Source organism: Adiantum capillus-veneris, chromosome 10 (genome assembly GCF_014529385.1).
Source record: "Adiantum capillus-veneris isolate H3 chromosome 10, ASM1452938v2, whole genome shotgun sequence".
Lineage (NCBI taxonomy): Eukaryota > Viridiplantae > Streptophyta > Polypodiopsida > Polypodiales > Pteridaceae > Adiantum > Adiantum capillus-veneris.
This window is the reverse complement of record NC_140940.1, coordinates 51,418,057-51,435,204: the sequence shown is the minus strand read 5'-3', so window position 1 is coordinate 51,435,204 and position 17,148 is coordinate 51,418,057.

The window sequence follows — 17,148 nt, the reverse complement described above, 5'->3', positions numbered from 1 at the left end:
GCTTTTTCTCAACCAAAAGAAAAGCGAATTCTTCCTTCAAGAGATTCAATACCTAGGTCATATTATCTCTCACGATGGTATCCGTATGGATCCATCAAAGTTAGAGGTAATAAAATCATGGCCTAACCCAAGAAATCTGTTAGGAAATAAGACGTAGCTAAATAGATAATTGAGTAGATTACTTAATGGAGAGAGACAAATTTACATACACGAGATTATAGAGTAGAGAGAGAGAGAGAGAGAGAGTACACATGATATACGTGGTTCACCCAATGTGGGTTACATCCACAGGAAAGTAGCCACTCAATGGATTTAGTACTTCAAAACAAGAAGTAGTTTACAAAGGGATTATACCCTTAATGGAGCTCCCGCCTTGCTTCACTCTCACCACCTCACACTAACCTTGTTGCATCAACTTCACACTCCGAAATGTGTGTAGAAATGGCCTCCTTTTATAGGCCAAAAGGAGTGCCCTCTCTTGTGAGAGGCAACCATGTGTAGCCGCCCTTGTGTGAATAAGTCCAAATCGGACCCTCCAATCGGCCCATGTGTGCCCGCCCTTGAGAAGACAAGCCCGCTTTTGAATTCGGCCACCGGCCATTGACTTTCGACCCCACCGGCCACCGGCCAACCGATGGTTGTTTTCCGACCACTTTTCGACCGCCGTCCGACCATAATATTCCGGCGAGGGAAAATTTTGGCTGTGAAAATTTTGGTTTTCGGTGAGTGATTTACCTTCATGCACGATGGCTTCTCCTCATAATGGGGGCCTTACAAATGTGCGCTTTTACCACAAAAAATTACAAGGGTAAATCACGCTCCATACTTAACAATCTCCCACTTGGAGACTGATCTCCAAACCAAACCTGTGACTGCTTTCCATTCTGGCTTCTTATCCTTGAATGGCGATTGAAGATGAGCAAAAGCTCAACTTCTCCTTGTTGACCACCTTTGTAAACATGTCTGCGGGATTTTCACTTGTATGCACCTTTCCTAGCTTTAGCTGTCCCTCTTCCAAAAGAGTGCATATGAAGTGATATCTCACCTCAATGTGCTTTGACCTTGAATGAAAGGCTGAGTTCATCGCAAGATGGATAGCGCTTTGGCTATCAGTGTACAAGACACAATTGTCTTGTTTGAATCCAAGCTCTTCTAAGAATCTATGAAGCCACATAATTTCTTTGCTTGCCTCCGTCATTGCTACATACTCTATTTTCGTGGTAGAAAGTGAAACCACTTTTTGCAGCTTTGAAGCCCAGCTTATTGCTGTGCCTCCAACCGTGAACACATAGCCAGTAGTGCTCCTTCGAGTATCTTTGTCACCTGCCATATCTGCATCAGCATACCCTTCTAGAAAAATATCAGTTCTTCCAAAATACAAAGCATTTGTTGTTGTCCCTTTTAGATACCTAAGTATCCACTTCACATCTTGCCAATGCTGTTTACCTGGCCTGTCCATGAACCTACTCACAACTCCCACTGCATGTGCAATGTCTGGCCTTGTCCAGACCATAGCATACATTAGAGAACCTACCGCTGCAGAAACTGGTTTTGCATTTTGCATTGCAAACCTTTCTAGTACCTTCTTGATGTAATCTTCTTGAGATAGCTTTATTGTCTTCTTTGTCCCGTCCCTTGATATTTTCATACCAAGTATCCTCTTTGAAGCACCTAAATATTTCATTGAAAAAGATTTAGACAGCTCCTCTTTTAGGTCTTTGATGTCCTGCATGTTAGCACTTGCAATCAGCATGTCATCAACATACAACATTAGGATGATGAACTTCCCATCTCCCAAATTCTTCGTGTAGATGCAGTGATCCGAGTTGCATCTTGTGAATCCATGATCCAACATCCATCAATCAAACTTCAAGTACCATTGTCTTGATGCTTGCTTTAAACCATACAAGCTCTTCTTTAATCTGCAAACCATTTTCTCCTTACCTTTAACTTCATACCCCTTTGGTTGAAGCATGTAGATTTCCTCCTCTAAGTCACCATGAGGGAATGCCGTATTTACATCCATGGCTGCTCGAGATTTAAATCATGAGCAGCCACAAGGCTTAAGACAAGCCTAATTGAGTTCATTTTTACAATAGGAGAAAATATTTCATTGAAGTCAATACCTTTCTTTTGAGAAAACCCTTTTACCACAAGCCTAGACTTGTACCTTTTCTTCCCACCTTCTTCTTCCTTCACCTTGTACACCCATTTGTTTTGAAGTGCCCGCTTACCTTTAGGCAACTCAACCAACTCCCATGTTTGGTTGCGATGTAGTGAGTCCATCTCCACTTGCATGCTCTTCGTCCATTCTTCTTTGGATTCATGTTGCATAGCTTCTTCGTATGATTCCGGCTCTCCAGAATCGGAGATCAAGAGATGGTTGAAGGAAGGAACAAACCTTTCTGGAGGTCTACTTGCTCTTGTAGATCTTCGGGGAATAGGTTGAGGCTCCTCATTTGGTTGACGTTGTTGCAGATTGTCACCGTTTGCAGTCCTTGAGTCTTCACCGTCCTCAAGCTCCATGTACTCATCACCTGTTTCTTTTGTTTGTTTTCTTTCCAAGTAATCTTTGTACATATTTTGTTCGTTAAAAATTACATCCCTACTCCTTAAGATTTTACCATCTTCAGGATTCCATAGGCGATACCCAAAGTCTCCTTCTCCATAGCCAATGAAGAAAATTTTTTTGGACATTGCATCTAGCTTTGATCTTAGGCTTCTATCTATGTGCATGAAAGCCTCACACCCAAACACTTTGAGAAATGCATAATTCACCGGTTTAACTGTCCATGCCTCTTCTGGAACTCCCCCATCCAATGCCGTTGAGGGTGAACGATTGATTAAGTGCACAGACGTACTTACAGCTTCCGCCCAAAGCTCAAGCTGTAGGCCTGCATGTAGCCGCATGCTTCGTGCTCGTTCCATGATTGTCCTGTTCATCCTTTCCAAAATCCCATTTTGTTGAAGTGTCGTTGGGGTTGTCCTTTGCCTCCGAATGCCATTGCTAGCACAAAATCTTTCAAAAGCTTGGCTAAAATATTCGCCTCCATTGTCGGATCTGAGGCATTTAACCTTGGTACCTGTTTCATTCTCCACAAATGCTTTCTACCTTTGAAATATGGAAAATACATCAGATTTACTCTTCATGACATAAACCCATGTTTTTCTAGTCGTATCGTCTATGAATGTTACATAGTACAATGAGCCACCAAGTGATGGTGTACTTGCAGGACCCCAAACATCAGAATGAACCAACTCAAGTTTTTTATTTTTTCTTTCATTTCCTGATTTTTGAAATTTTATCCTCTTTTGTTTACCATAAACACAATCTTCACAGAACTCTAAGTCCACTTCTTTCAAACCTAGTAGAAGCTTCTTTGTTTGAAGGATTTGCATTCCTTTGGCACTCATATGCCCAAGTCGGTAGTGCCACACCGCACTGTCAACTTCTGTAGTTGCTGCACAAGCTGAAGGTTGCGTGCTAACAGTACACAAGTAAAGTGTACCGACTTTTTCTCCCTTGGCAACCACCAAAGATCCCTTTGAGATCTTCCACCGTTTGTTTCCGAATGCAATGTTGTGACCTTCATCGTCCAATTGTCCTGTAGAGATGAAATTTTTGCGAAGAGAAGGAACATGCCTAAAATCTTTAAGCTTCCATTCATTTTCGTTAGCAGTTTTGACAGAAACTGTACCTTTGCCGACAATCTCACAAGCTTCATCATCTCCCAAGTATACATACCCAAAATTACCTTTGGTGTAGTCTTGGAAATGTTGCTTGTGTGGTGTCGCATGGAATGAAGCCCCGGAATCTACTATCCAGGAATTAGACACATTGTCTAATGAGAGAATTAGAGCATCTTGCTCTACTTTACCTGCCACATTGGCCTCCGATGTTGGCTTGTTGTCTTGAGACTCTGTCTCCTTCTTCTTCTTGGACCATCAATCCTTCTTGACGTGGCCCTTCTTGCCGCAGTTCCAACATTCAAGAACTGACTTTGTGCGTGACTTGCTCCACCTTGAGCGATCACGAGCCTTTTGGTTTTTGAACCTTTCCTTAGGCCTTCCTCTTGTTTCTACTGACAGTGCATCACTTGATGATTCTCCCGTGCTTCTCCTTCATATTTCCTCGCTTAGGAGAACACCCACAACATCATCAAACTTAAGAGTATTTGTGCGAGAAATAGAATTACTTACAGCCATCACAAGGGTGTCCCAACTATCCGGTAGAGATGATAGTATAAGGAGAGCTTGCACTTCGTCATCGAAATTGATTTTCACCGATCGAAGTTGACTTATGTTTCTGTTAAAGTCATTTAGGTGTTCTGCAACTGAACCATTCTCTGCCATCTTTAGATTGAACAAGCGCTTCATAAGAAATACCTTATTGGATGCCGATGGTTTCATGTAGAAGTCGTCAAGTGACTTCATCAAGTCCTCTGTGGTCTTCATCTCCGAAACATTGAAGGCCACCGTTGACGCCAAGCTTAACCGGATTGTTCCTAGTGCCTTTCGATCAAGGACAATCCATGCTTCATCTGCCATTGTTGCGGGCGTCTTTGCAAGACCGCCTAGTGGCAAATAGAGGTCCTTCTGGTAGAGATAGTCTTCAATCTGCATCTTCCAATGTTGGTGGTTTTTTCCACTCAACTTCTCAATCTTGAGCTTCCCTTCCTCCGCCATAACTCCCCTCAATTCAAGGAATCCTTTCCTGGAGATAATTTAGCTACGAGCAAACCTTGATCTGATACCAGTTGTTAGGAAATAAGACGTAGCTAAATAGATAATTGAGTAGATTACTTAATGGAGAGAGACAAATTTACATACACGAGATTATAGAGTAGAGAGAGAGAGAGAGAGAGAGAGAGAGAGAGAGAGAGAGAGTACACATGATATACGTGGTTCACCCAATGTGGGCTACGTCCACGGGAAAGCAACCACTCAATGGCTTTAGTACTTCAAAACAAGAAGTAGTTTACAAAGGGATTATACCCTTAATGGAGCTCCCACCTTGCTTCACTCTCACCACCTCACACTAACCTTGTTGCATCAACTTCACACTCCGAAATGTGTGTAGAAATGGCCTCCTTTTATAGGCCAAAAGGGCTTCCCTCTCTTGTGAGAGGCAACCATGTGTAGCCGCCCTTGTGTGAATAAGTCCAAATCGGACTCTCCAATCCGTCCATGTGTGGCCGCCCTTGAGAAGGCAAGTCCGCTTTTGAATTCCGCCACCGGCCATTGACTACCGGCCACCGGCCAACCGACGTTTGTTTTCCGACCACTTTCTGGCCGCTGTCCGGCCATAATATTCCGGCAAAAAGGAATATTCCGGCGAGGGAAAATTTTGACTGGTTTTTGACTGTGAAAATTTTGGTTTCCGGTGAGTGATTTACCTTCACGCACGATGGCTTCTCCTCATAATGGGGGCCTTACAAATGTGCGCTTTTACCACAGAAAATTACAAGGGTAAATCAGGCTCCATAGTTAACAAAATCTACACGAGCTAAGAAGCTTTATTGGTATGTGCGCATACTATAGACGCTTCATAGAAAAATTCTCTCAAGTAGCAGGACCACTACACGACTTAACTAAGAAGAATGTTAAGTATGTATGGATTACTAAGGAGCAAAACTTTGCTTCAAGAAGGGCATGCCATAGCATATGAGAGCCGAAGGCTCAATACTGATGAACGAGTCTTGGGCATTTATGAGAGAGATCTTTTAGCGGTTCTACACGCCCTAGACACATGGAAGCACTACCTATTGGGGACTCCATTTATTCTACGAGCCGACCATCAAATTCTCAAGTATTTCATGACGCAAACCAAGCTTTCCGACAAACAAATGAGGTGCAAATTTTCTTTCGCGATTTAATTTCCATATTGCTCACATAGCTGGTAAGAACAATCAAGTTGCTGATGCACTTTCACGATGACCAAAAGTTAATGCGGTGTCTATAGCTACTCACAATGATCTATCCTCTATGATAGATGAGTATGCTACTGACCTGACTTTAGAGACATAATGTCAGCCCTTGCTTTGGGGAGGAAAGAGGAACCATTCACCTTACAGGATGGTTATCTTCTCCACGGCAATATTAGGCTATGTGTTACCCAATATTAGGCCTACCATGAAAGTGGACATACAAGAGTATGTTTCAAAATGTGTAGTATGCCAAAAGACCAAGTATGATAGAGGGAAGCAACCTGGATTACTCCAGCCATTGCCTATCCCAAATTCACCATGGGAGAGTACATCCATGGATTTCATCTTTGGATTACCCAAGTCTATCCATGGGAATACAGGAATATGGACAACAGTCGACAGGTTTAGCAAGCACACACATTTTATTCCTTCAAAAAGACTATTAAGGCACATCAAATGGCAACTCTCTTCATATCTCAAATTTTCAAGCACCATGGATTACCCACATCCATCGTGTTAGATAGAGATCCTAGAATAACCAGTAATTTTTGGAAAGGTCTCTTTGAAAATCTAGGAACAAGGTTGAATTTCTCTTCAGCCTATCACCCACAAACGGATGGCCAAAGTGAGATAGCCAATCTTACGATACTCGATCTACTCAAGACTTATGTTACCGAAGTAGATCAATGCTCACAATGGGAAAAGTACTTACCTCTTGTAGACTATGCCTACAATAATACTCTACATACTTCTACGAGAAAAACACCTTTTGAGATCATTGAGGGAAGACCTAAAAGTCCCTTGCTACTCAAAGTACATGGGAAGATCTTCGCCGCCGATGAGTATAGCCATGACCTACAAGAATCTTTTCAAAAGATTAAGGAGGCTATATCCATCTCTCTATAAAGGAAAAAAGCTCCTGCTGATAAGCACATAAGAGCCTTAATGTTCAAAGAAAATGATTGGGTCTTACTCAAGTTTCCTAAGGCTCGATCAAGGCAAACAACGGGCAAAAATCCTACGGACTCATACACAATTTCTTTCATGTAAGCCTACTTAAGCCCTACAAAGGAGAGCCACCAACTGAACCACTTATTGAAGACCCTCCTGAAGTTGAAGACCAAGAAGAGGTGCTACAGCCTGAAGCTATCCTTCGGCATGAAGAGAAGGTACTACGACATGGTAAGATTATCCGACAGTATCTTATTAAGTTCAAAAATTATCCTTTTGAAGATGCTAGAAGGATGCAAGGAATATAGCTTAAGGATAGTATGAACCTTGTCAATGCTTACAATGCTACATTAGAGTAAGAAAATGTACAAATTTCTTTTAAATGACTCATGTTTTTGTCTTATAAGACTAGTACTCTTTTTAATTGTGCACAAATTTAACTAGTATGCATGCTTAGAATCATGTTTGTGATGACAACGTCTCTCAAACACCAAGTAGAATTTGTCACTCTACTTTGGGAGAATGAAATGGACTAAAGAGCATACATGCTTGCGGCAGTGATGTCTCCCAAGCACCAAATGGATTAGTCATCCATCTTGGAAAGATGTCGTAGGGTAAAAAGGGATCCTCTACCTACTAAGTAAAATTGAATAATGACTAAGGCTTTATCTCTTCTACCTCATAGTCGAGGACGACTATGATTTCAAGAGAGAGGTAATGTCATAAAATCTAATATCTAATATCTAACCAACTTAAATGATTTTCTCATATTAAAGTGATCACTTAATGTGGGAGAATAAACGGGAACAAGGGTTAAGATATAGACACGTGATTATAGATCTATCGCAACATGGGGCCAATGGTAAAGGGGCCCAAATGAGAGATGGTCTATCAAAGAGCAAGGCTAAACAATGGAGCATAAGACCTTAGGGTTAGCTTCATTGAAGGCCTCTAATAATGTGTGTAAAAGTCCTTTGACCCTAGGTAAGCTAGGGCTGACCTTGAGGCGCGGGAATCCGACCCAGCTCGAGGTGCTTGTCCTGCTTGTCATGCTTGATGACTAAGGTGCTTGATGATTGAGGTGCTTGATGATTGAGGTGTTTGAGATGCTTGAGGTGCTTGACATGCTTGAGATGCTAGGGTTGCACTTGAGGTGAGAACCTAGCCCAAGCTTAAAGTGCTTAAGGGCCAAGCTTGTGGTGGAAACTGAGCCTATGCATGAGGGGCTTGAGGTGTCAAAAAGTCAAATATTCAATCCCTACAAGGAGGGGATGAGCCCTACATGAGGGGGGATGAGAGAGAACACCCACACACTCACACAAGGCATGCATGGTACAAAGAAAGCAAAAGGGACACTTGTCAAGTTCCTCCTCATGTTGCCCTCATGGTGTGCCTGAAGCCTATTGGTTGGCCACCCAAGGGGTCCAATGATAATTTAGGAGATTTAATTAATTGATTTTGCATTTATCAAGCCCTCTCTCTCAAAGGGGAAAGGGGGAAACTTGTCCCAAGGCTCTTACCATATACATGTGGTAGTGATGTGTGTGAACACACTAGGACCGCCGGGGCATATTTTCCCTCTTTAGGAGGTTTTTTCCCCCGTGCATTATATATACGTCCATCACTCTAGGGCTATCTATCTTTCCATTGCACACTAGTTAGCACACTCTCTATTGTGTGCCTTGAGCTTCCTTCGTCTTCTCCAAGCTGTGTGTGTTTCTCTGCAACCCTAATTTCAACAATTGGTATCAGAGCAGGTCATGTCCTCCCGGGCTTAGTCGCCAGCTGCTCCAGCACACGCCTGCTCACTTTATCCAATTTCAGTGAGCTTTGGCAAGCATTCGCAGGTTGATAAATATTTTGGGAGAACTCGTAGAGCCTGATCTGCTCAAAATTTTGATTTGGGCTCATTTCGGCCTCCGTTTCCACTACAGGCAGTACTGTACAGGCTATTTCGTCATTTTGTGCAGAATTTCTATCAGTGCCATTTTCTACATAACAGGTGCCTTATAGTCTTCTACGGTTTGTGCTATATAGCATAGGTTGTTCTCGCTCCGTTTCTCCTATTTTCTAGCAGTTTTCACATCGGGTGCAGCATTTACCATGGCTGATAACAACAACAAAGATGTGTTCAAGATGTTTGTTGCTGAGAACAGGTTGGATGGGGACAACTACCCTATGTGGGCTTATATGATGCAATATGTTCTTGTGTCAAAGGGTGTCTGGAACATTGTGCAAGGCATTGATGTACGTCCTAGTTCTGAGGATGTAGGCGATGTTCAGGATGTTGCAGGTCTTGCTGCTAGGATTGCAGCTGTTAGAGTTGGTTTGCCTACGGCATAACAAGCTCGTTGGGATGTTAAGGATGCACAGGCTCATGCATTGATTGCGTTGTCTGTGAAGCGCACCATTGTTCCTCACATCCGTTCAGCAAAATCTGCAAAACAGGCTTGGGATATTCTAGCAGGTCTTTATGCAAGCCACAATGAGGCTAAAATTGCTTTGCTACGAAAGAGCTGGAGTTGAAGATTATGCATGAGGAAGATGATATGGAAACTTTCCTTGCTAGTGTCAAGGATATCAATGAGCAACTTATTTCTACAGGTGAAGTCATTTCAAACAGTTCCCTTGTGCAGACTGTTCTTGATGCCTTACCAGATTCTTACCAGACTTTTGCTAGTACTTGGAGACTTATGACCCAAGGAAATCCAAAAGTTGTCAAGTTTGATGCATTATGCACATTGCTGTTGCAAGAGTCACTTTCCAGAAAAAACAGGACTAGACAACATGCAGTTGAACAGGCTTTTATTTCTTCTCAAAGAAAGGGTGGTAACAGCAATGCAACCACTTCTTATGGTTCTGCTGCGAGTGGCATAAATTCTATTCCTAATGCTTCTGTTGGCAGCAATTCTTCTAGAAATTCTGGTGATAAGGGCAAAAAGAAGATGCGTTCCCATTATTGTAAAGCCAATGATCACTTGATCAAGTCGTGTCCTAAGTTGAAGGCCAAAGAGGCTAAGAAGAAAGAGGGTGGTTCCAGTGCAAATGCTGGTTCCACTACAAATGCAACCATTGTTGAGTCTTCTGTGAAAGGAGACTGTGTTGATGATGTTGATGCAGAATGGGATTTTAATGTAGAGTGCACTTACAATCCTGCTATCCATGACTTATGCTTGTCACTTGCTGTAGATTCACATGTGTGGTATTTCGATAGTGGTGCTACAAAGCACATTACCTCACATCGTGAATTGTTTACCTCTCTCGAGTCTGTCCCTCATGGGAGTTTAGTCACTTGTGCCAACAACGCCTCTTATCCAGTTCAGGGAGTTGGAAAGATTGTGCTCACTGCTGCTAATGGTAGTTCCTTCACACTTGTTGATGCACTTTATGTACGTGGGATCAAGAAGAATCTCTTGTCTATATCCGCACTTGCTAGACTTGGACTTGTAGTCAAACTTGTGGATGACACATGTATAGTTCATGATCTTTTGTGCCGTGGGCTGTATAAGATCACTTTGTATGACAAGTGTGGAAAAAATTTTGCAAATGCTGTTGCAGATTCAAGGGCTATTTCAGATGCAAAACTTTGGCATGCACGTTTTGGTCATCTGAATTTTGCCAGTTTGCTGCGTTTGTAGAAATCTGATATGGTTGCTTCTTTGCCGCCTCTTGAAGCACCTGTCCAACATGTTTGTGAAGGCAACATGTTTGTGAAGGCTGTATTTTGGGTAAGATGAAGCGTTCTAAATTTCCAAAGGATGGTTCAGTTCGGGCCACATGCAGGTTGCAGCTTGTGCATAATGATGTTTGTGGGCCCATGCAAACTCCGTCCTTGGGCAATTACCTATACTTCGTGACTTTCATTGATGATTACTTCAGGCATGCATGGGTATTTCCGTTTAAAGCGAAGTCCGAAGTTTTTATGTGCTTCAAACAATTTCTGGCTCTGGCTGAAAATGTCTCGAAATGTACTATGGGCACCCTTCGTCCCGATCGAGGGGGGGAGTATATGTCTCATGAATTTAATGCATTTCTAGCTAGTCGTGGGATAAAACACCAATGTACAATGCCTTATACACCTCAGCAAAATGGTGTTGCTGAGAGGAAAAACAGGTCACTGACGGAAATGGCACGATGTATGGTCAAAAGTCAATCTTTGCCGCATTCTTTTTGGCTTGAGGCCATCATGTGTGCCACTTATGTACTTAACAGGTGTCCTACGAAAGCTTTGCAGTCTATTACTCCATATGAAGCACGGCATGATAGAAAGCCTTCTATTCAGCACATGCATGCTTTTGGCTGTTTGGCATATGCCTTGGTGCCACAAGTGCAACGCAGAAAATTGAATGATAAGGCTGTCAAATGTATTTTTGTTGGTTATAGTGCTGAAAGAAAAGGTTACAGGTTGTATCATCCGCAAACAAAACGTATTCTGGTTTCTCGGGATGTAGTGTTTGTGGAAGATTCTATTCAGCCCTTGCTGTCATGTACTAGAGACAGTAATGTAAGCTCACAGGACATTTATGACACTTTGTTGCCTCTTTTCAGTGGTGGCAATATGAATGTAAGTTCCAATGAGGCAAATGTACAACCTATGGGGGTTTCTGAAAATGTTTAGATCAACCTATTACTGATGCAGATGTACATGATGTACTTGATGAGGCAAGGGCTGAAAATGAGCAGGCTAGAGGTATGCAAAAATGGCTGGTGCACACTTTGCGTGACACTAAATTGGATGCACCTTTGTCTAGTCGTACTCGTTCAGGCTCTCGCCATGCATCTTATGCATCAGATTGTTATGCTTTGGCTGTGTCTAGCTTACATGATGTTGAGGAGCCTCTGTCTTTTGATGAAGCACATAATTCAGAAAATTGGATGGCTGCCATGCAATCTTAATATGATGCACTTAAAGAAAATGACACATGGACTTTATGTGATTTGCCTCCTGGCAAAAAGGCCATTGGTACGGAGTGGGTTTACAAGTTGAAACGCAAGCCGGATGGTGAGATCGATCGCCATAAGGCTCGACTTGTTGCAAAAGGTTATGCACAGCAAAAAGGCATAGATTATAAAGAGACTTTTACTCCCACTTGTCATATGACTACTGTAGTTTTCTATGTGCATTGGCAGCTCATTTTGGTTGGGATGTACATCAATCAGACATTGTTACTGCTTTCTTGAATGGTGACATATTTGAGGAAGTTTATGTAACGCAGCCTCGCGGGTTTGTCATAAAAGGACAAGAGGACAAAGTTTATGTAACGCAGCCTCGCGGGTTTGTCATAAAAGGACAAGAGGACAAAGTGTGCACATGTAAGAAGGTTTTGTATGGGCTGAAGCAATGTCCTTGTGCTAGGTATGAGAAAGCTGACAGTCATTTGGTTAAACGAGGCTTTCGTAACAGTCCAACAGAAAGCACATTGTATGTAAAGCGTGAGGGTGATGTACTTCTCATTGTGGTTCTTTATGTTGATGATTTGCTGATCTCACTGGACCAAATGAGAGACATATTGCTGAATTTAAGGTGGATTTGAATGATACTTTCAAGATGAAAGATTTGGGGCTGTTGCATCATTACTTGGGTATACAGTTTAAGCAGTGTGATGGTGGTATTGCCTTATGTGAGAAAAGTTACATAGAGACATTGCTATGTAAGTTTGGACTTGAGGATTACAAACCTATTGCAACTCCCATGGAAACAGGTTTGAAGTTGAGTCTACATGATGCTGGCGATCCTGCTGAAGTCACTCTTTACCAAACTGTTGTTGGCTGCCTCATTTATGTATGCAACACGAGGCCGGATATTCAGTTTGCAGTCTCACAGGTCAGCAGATTTATGCATAGCCCAGGGTCTAAGCATTGGCAGGCTGTCAAGAGGATTTTCCGCTACCTTAGTGGCACTTTACATCTTGGCTTGTTTTATCCCAAGGGGGGATCATTGCCGCCGGACTTACATGCTTTTTCGGACTCAGATTGGGATGGTTCTTTTGACACGTGAGTGTCCACAAGTGGTTTTTGTTTCATGCTTGGCAGTTCATGGATATCATGGTTGAGCAAGAAGCAACCTACTCTGGCCACTTCGAGTTGTGAGGCTGAGTACAGGGCAGTCTTCACAGCTACGGTTAAGTGTGTATGGCTCATACGCCTTTTGGCTGATTTGGGTGGTGGACAGGACACTGCCAACACTATCTACACTAACAGTCAAAGCGCATTGGCAGTTGCGAGGAACCCAGTTTTTCATGCTCACACAAAGCACATTGAGGTGCATTATCACTATGTCAGGGAGAGGTTCTCAGTAGGAGAGATCAGCTTGGCTTATGTGCCAACATAGGACAACCTTGCAGATCTTTTCACAAAGGCATTGTCTCGTGAGAAGCGTGAAGCTTTCCGCAAAGCTTTGGGCTTACTCCCCTTTGTGGACTGATCCTGTCCTCAGGGCATGGCACTTCCCTTTACTCATGTGCTAGCTCTCGTTCACTACATCACTCCAGGGGGGATTTCTTACCATATACATGTGATAGTGATTTGTCTGAACACAGTAGGTCCGCAGGGGCATTTTTTCCCTCTTTAGGAGGTTTTTTCCCCCGTGCATTATATATACGCCCATCACTCTAGGGCTATCTATCTTTCCATTGCACACTAAGTAACACACTCTCTATTGTGGGCCTTGAGCTTCCTTTGTCTTCTCGAAGCTGTGTGTGTTTCTCTGCAACTCTAATTCCAGCAAAGGCTACCCTTGTTTCTTATAATGCCTCTTGCTTGTGATTGGCTAGGCCTGGAGGGGTCCAATGAGCTTCAAGCATGAGCTACAAGGGGGGGGTCGACCCAAGCAAGCTAGGGGGTTGCTTAGGTGGTATACTCACCCACACTCACTCACAAACACTCTCATTGTGTGCTATGCAAAGTGCAAGAGCTCAGTAGAGGTTGAGAGCCTACACCAACTCTCTTGGCTATGGAGTGCAAATCCAACCAAGAGCCATGCTTCAATGCTTAAGCTTGCCATCTCCTTCTTCTTCATTACTATGCTATTATGTATGCTAGCAACAAGAGTTATGATAAGTGAGGAACTAATTATGAAATGTTTCTTCTTCCTCTTCCCTACCCTCATTCCCTGCTAGCTCTCTCCACCTTCAAAGGTGTTTGAGGTCTTGGGACCAAGGCTTGGGATAGTTAAAGCTTTCTTCAAGTTTATGTTATGTTTGTGATTTATGAAGCTTTCCATCTTCATTGCATCACCTAGGTCACAAGGAACACAAAGATTGTAGTGTAACCAGTCTCTCTTAATGGGAGAAATCATAATACAAATGCCTATGGAGGGGGACCGGCTCCACATAAATCCGGTCCTCAATTGTTGTCATGTTCTCTAAATTCTCTCTCTTGCAAAAGTATTGTTCATGCCAAGTTAACTAATTGCTATGATTATGTTGCTATCTTTAATTATGTTCACCCGCTATGCTCACAAAGTCATTTCTCAAAAGTACTCTCATTAATTTCCGCTACTCTCAAGTTAAATAGGCCAATTCCATTACACCAACTATGATCGATTGTACACCCAAAGAGAGTAGCTTAGTTGGCTGGGCCTTTGTGATGTATCCCCAAGATTGAGGGTTGAAAGTTTATAAGTTGTGCTCAATTCATGGGAAAGTTATTCCAATGGTATAGACCCTAATTAGAGGTACAATTTGTATAGCACTGTCTGATTGTAATGTGAACACCAATTTACGATTATAAATATAGCGATGATTGTAAAGTTCTCTTATCACCTTCCCCTTAGTGATGGTAACAAATAAAATGAGTGCTTGTATATTTTCCAAACTCCTAACTTCATTTCAAGAAACATTTTCTAATTTTAGTGTTAAAAGCGCGAGAAAAATTGACAAAGAATTCTCCATGTCTTTGGTCATTCAAAGTGAGATCATCATTCATACTCCACAGTTTTTGATACTATATGATGGAGATTTCTCCTTTTTCTTTGCTATTGCGCTCTTCGTCCTTTTCCATATGTCCCTATGGTACAACAAGTGAAAGGGTCACGACGGCTTTCCAAAACAATAAGAAAGTGATAAAATTGTTTAAATTGGCATCAGTGTTTGGGAAAGGATTGCATCAGCTTAGTCTTGAGCCGATTGAAAATCGAGACTAGCTAGTTGCAAACCATGGTAAATGAAGGAAAAACGGATGAAATATGTGAGAAAGTCATAGAAACATTTTGCAAATCTCAAGATTTCTGCTAGTATTTCCGGTTTTTTTTCTTTGTGAGGAGGAAACTCGATCAACATCCGCCTAATAAAAAAGACTTTCTTGAATGTTAACACAAATTGGAATCAAGCTATAAAATTCAAGAAATGTAAAGCCATGTGAAGTTGTGAAATGAAAGGTGAAATAAAAAGAACTAATTAATATATGTGTGTGTAGAATTTATTATAATTATGCAAGGTGAAGCTTCACTTTAGCATTCTAAAACAATAGAATGCAAAAAAACATGTGTGTGTGTGTGTAAAATTATGTAAGGTGAAACTTCACTTTAGCATTCCGAAACAATAGAATGCAAGAAAAGTAAAAATGGGATGTGAAATGAAAGGTAAGTCTTCATCATGCACTGAAAACTATGAAGACCCCCTAACCCAGCCCAACACATAGGGTTTCTTTTAGAAAGCCATTTTTTGTTGAATAACCTATACTAAGCCATTAGAAAATTGTACCTTGAAGCATAAAGAGCCAACAAACTACTGTGAATGTGAATAAAACGTGTAATGAAATTGGATTATGAACATTGAGAGTAGTGGAATAAAGATAAATGTAGTGAGCAGTTTTATGGGAATTCTTCAAGAGCATAAAGAGAAGACTTGATTAGAGATAGCAACATAACCATTATACTTAACTAGCTTGGCATGAACAATACTTTGCAAGAGACAGAATTAGAGAAATTGACAACAATTGAGGATCGAATTTATGTGGAGCCGGTCCCCCCCTTCAAAAGGCCGAGACAATCATGGGTAGGAGTTGGTATATCAGTAATGGTGGTGGCATTGCTACTTACATAGGAGAAGCTCGCCAAGTAGGTAGAAACTCATTCTTATGTTCTACTTCTTATTTTATTGCAAGCCCTCAAAACAAAGAAGCTTTAAAAGAATACAAAAGGTGAGGAGCAACTACACGTCCCACGTCGAAGGGAGAGAAATTTGAAGGGATCAATACTGCATCGAATCTTGATTACAACCACTACCAAGGGACTTTGTTGATCCACCTCTTCCTTTAAGCCTCACTCCTATGTTTTAGCTCTTCCTCTATATGCAAGCCATTATCCCCCACATACAAGCCTATCAACCACAGAGGCTTTATAAGTATCAAAAAGGTCAGAGGCAATTGTATCCCCCACTTCAAAGAGAGAGCATCTCGACGAGATGATACATGCTACCTACTATGTATAGTAATGTTGCTTATTATTTTGCAAAGTGTTTAGATTTTTTCCCTTAATATTATTTGTTATTGTCTGTCGATTCACAAGGTTTTGCATTTTATGTCTTTCACTCGATCTTGCACAATTTGCAAGGAGAGATGTCGTATGTATACTACTTGCAAGGAAACAATTACAAGTTAGATTTTATCTTATGTATCTTTTAATGGCAAAGAGAGTTGTTGAAACACGTAGTAGAATTTACACCAGGCCACTTCCACGTTTAAGTCCAAAAAGCCATGAATACTCAAGGTAGTTCAAAAAGTTCATCGAAGGCAGGACGATAGGAGTTATGGCTATGGATTCAAAATTGTGGAGCATTAATTGAAGTACTTTGAAATTCTCTCAAAGTACCAACTTCCATGGCATGTGGGATACTACATACATTGCATATGGTTCTCTCTCTCTCTCTCTCTCTCTCTCTCTCTCTCTCTCTCTCTCTCTCTCTCTCTCTCTCTCTCTCTCTCTCTCTCTCTCTCTCTTGTGTGAGGCCCTCTAGGCTCTTTCAGCATATTTGCTGTGACCCCTTGCCCTTTGGTTATTTTGTGAAAATTGACAACACCTTGAAGTTGGTACCCACATTCCGCACGTGCCCCAGCTTTAGACAGCGGGCTTCTTTCTTGCAACTTGACCACACGCTCAAATCATGGTTTTTGTGTACTTTTTACTTGCTTTACGCCATGTGCTAGTCACAGGGCTACAAGCACACAACCTCACAGATGTAAACAAGCTCTACGTTTAAAGGGCGGTGTGTCACTCACCGCCTATAGTGCTGTCGTCGAGGGACTCCGTGTGCGTGCAGAAAAGAAGAAG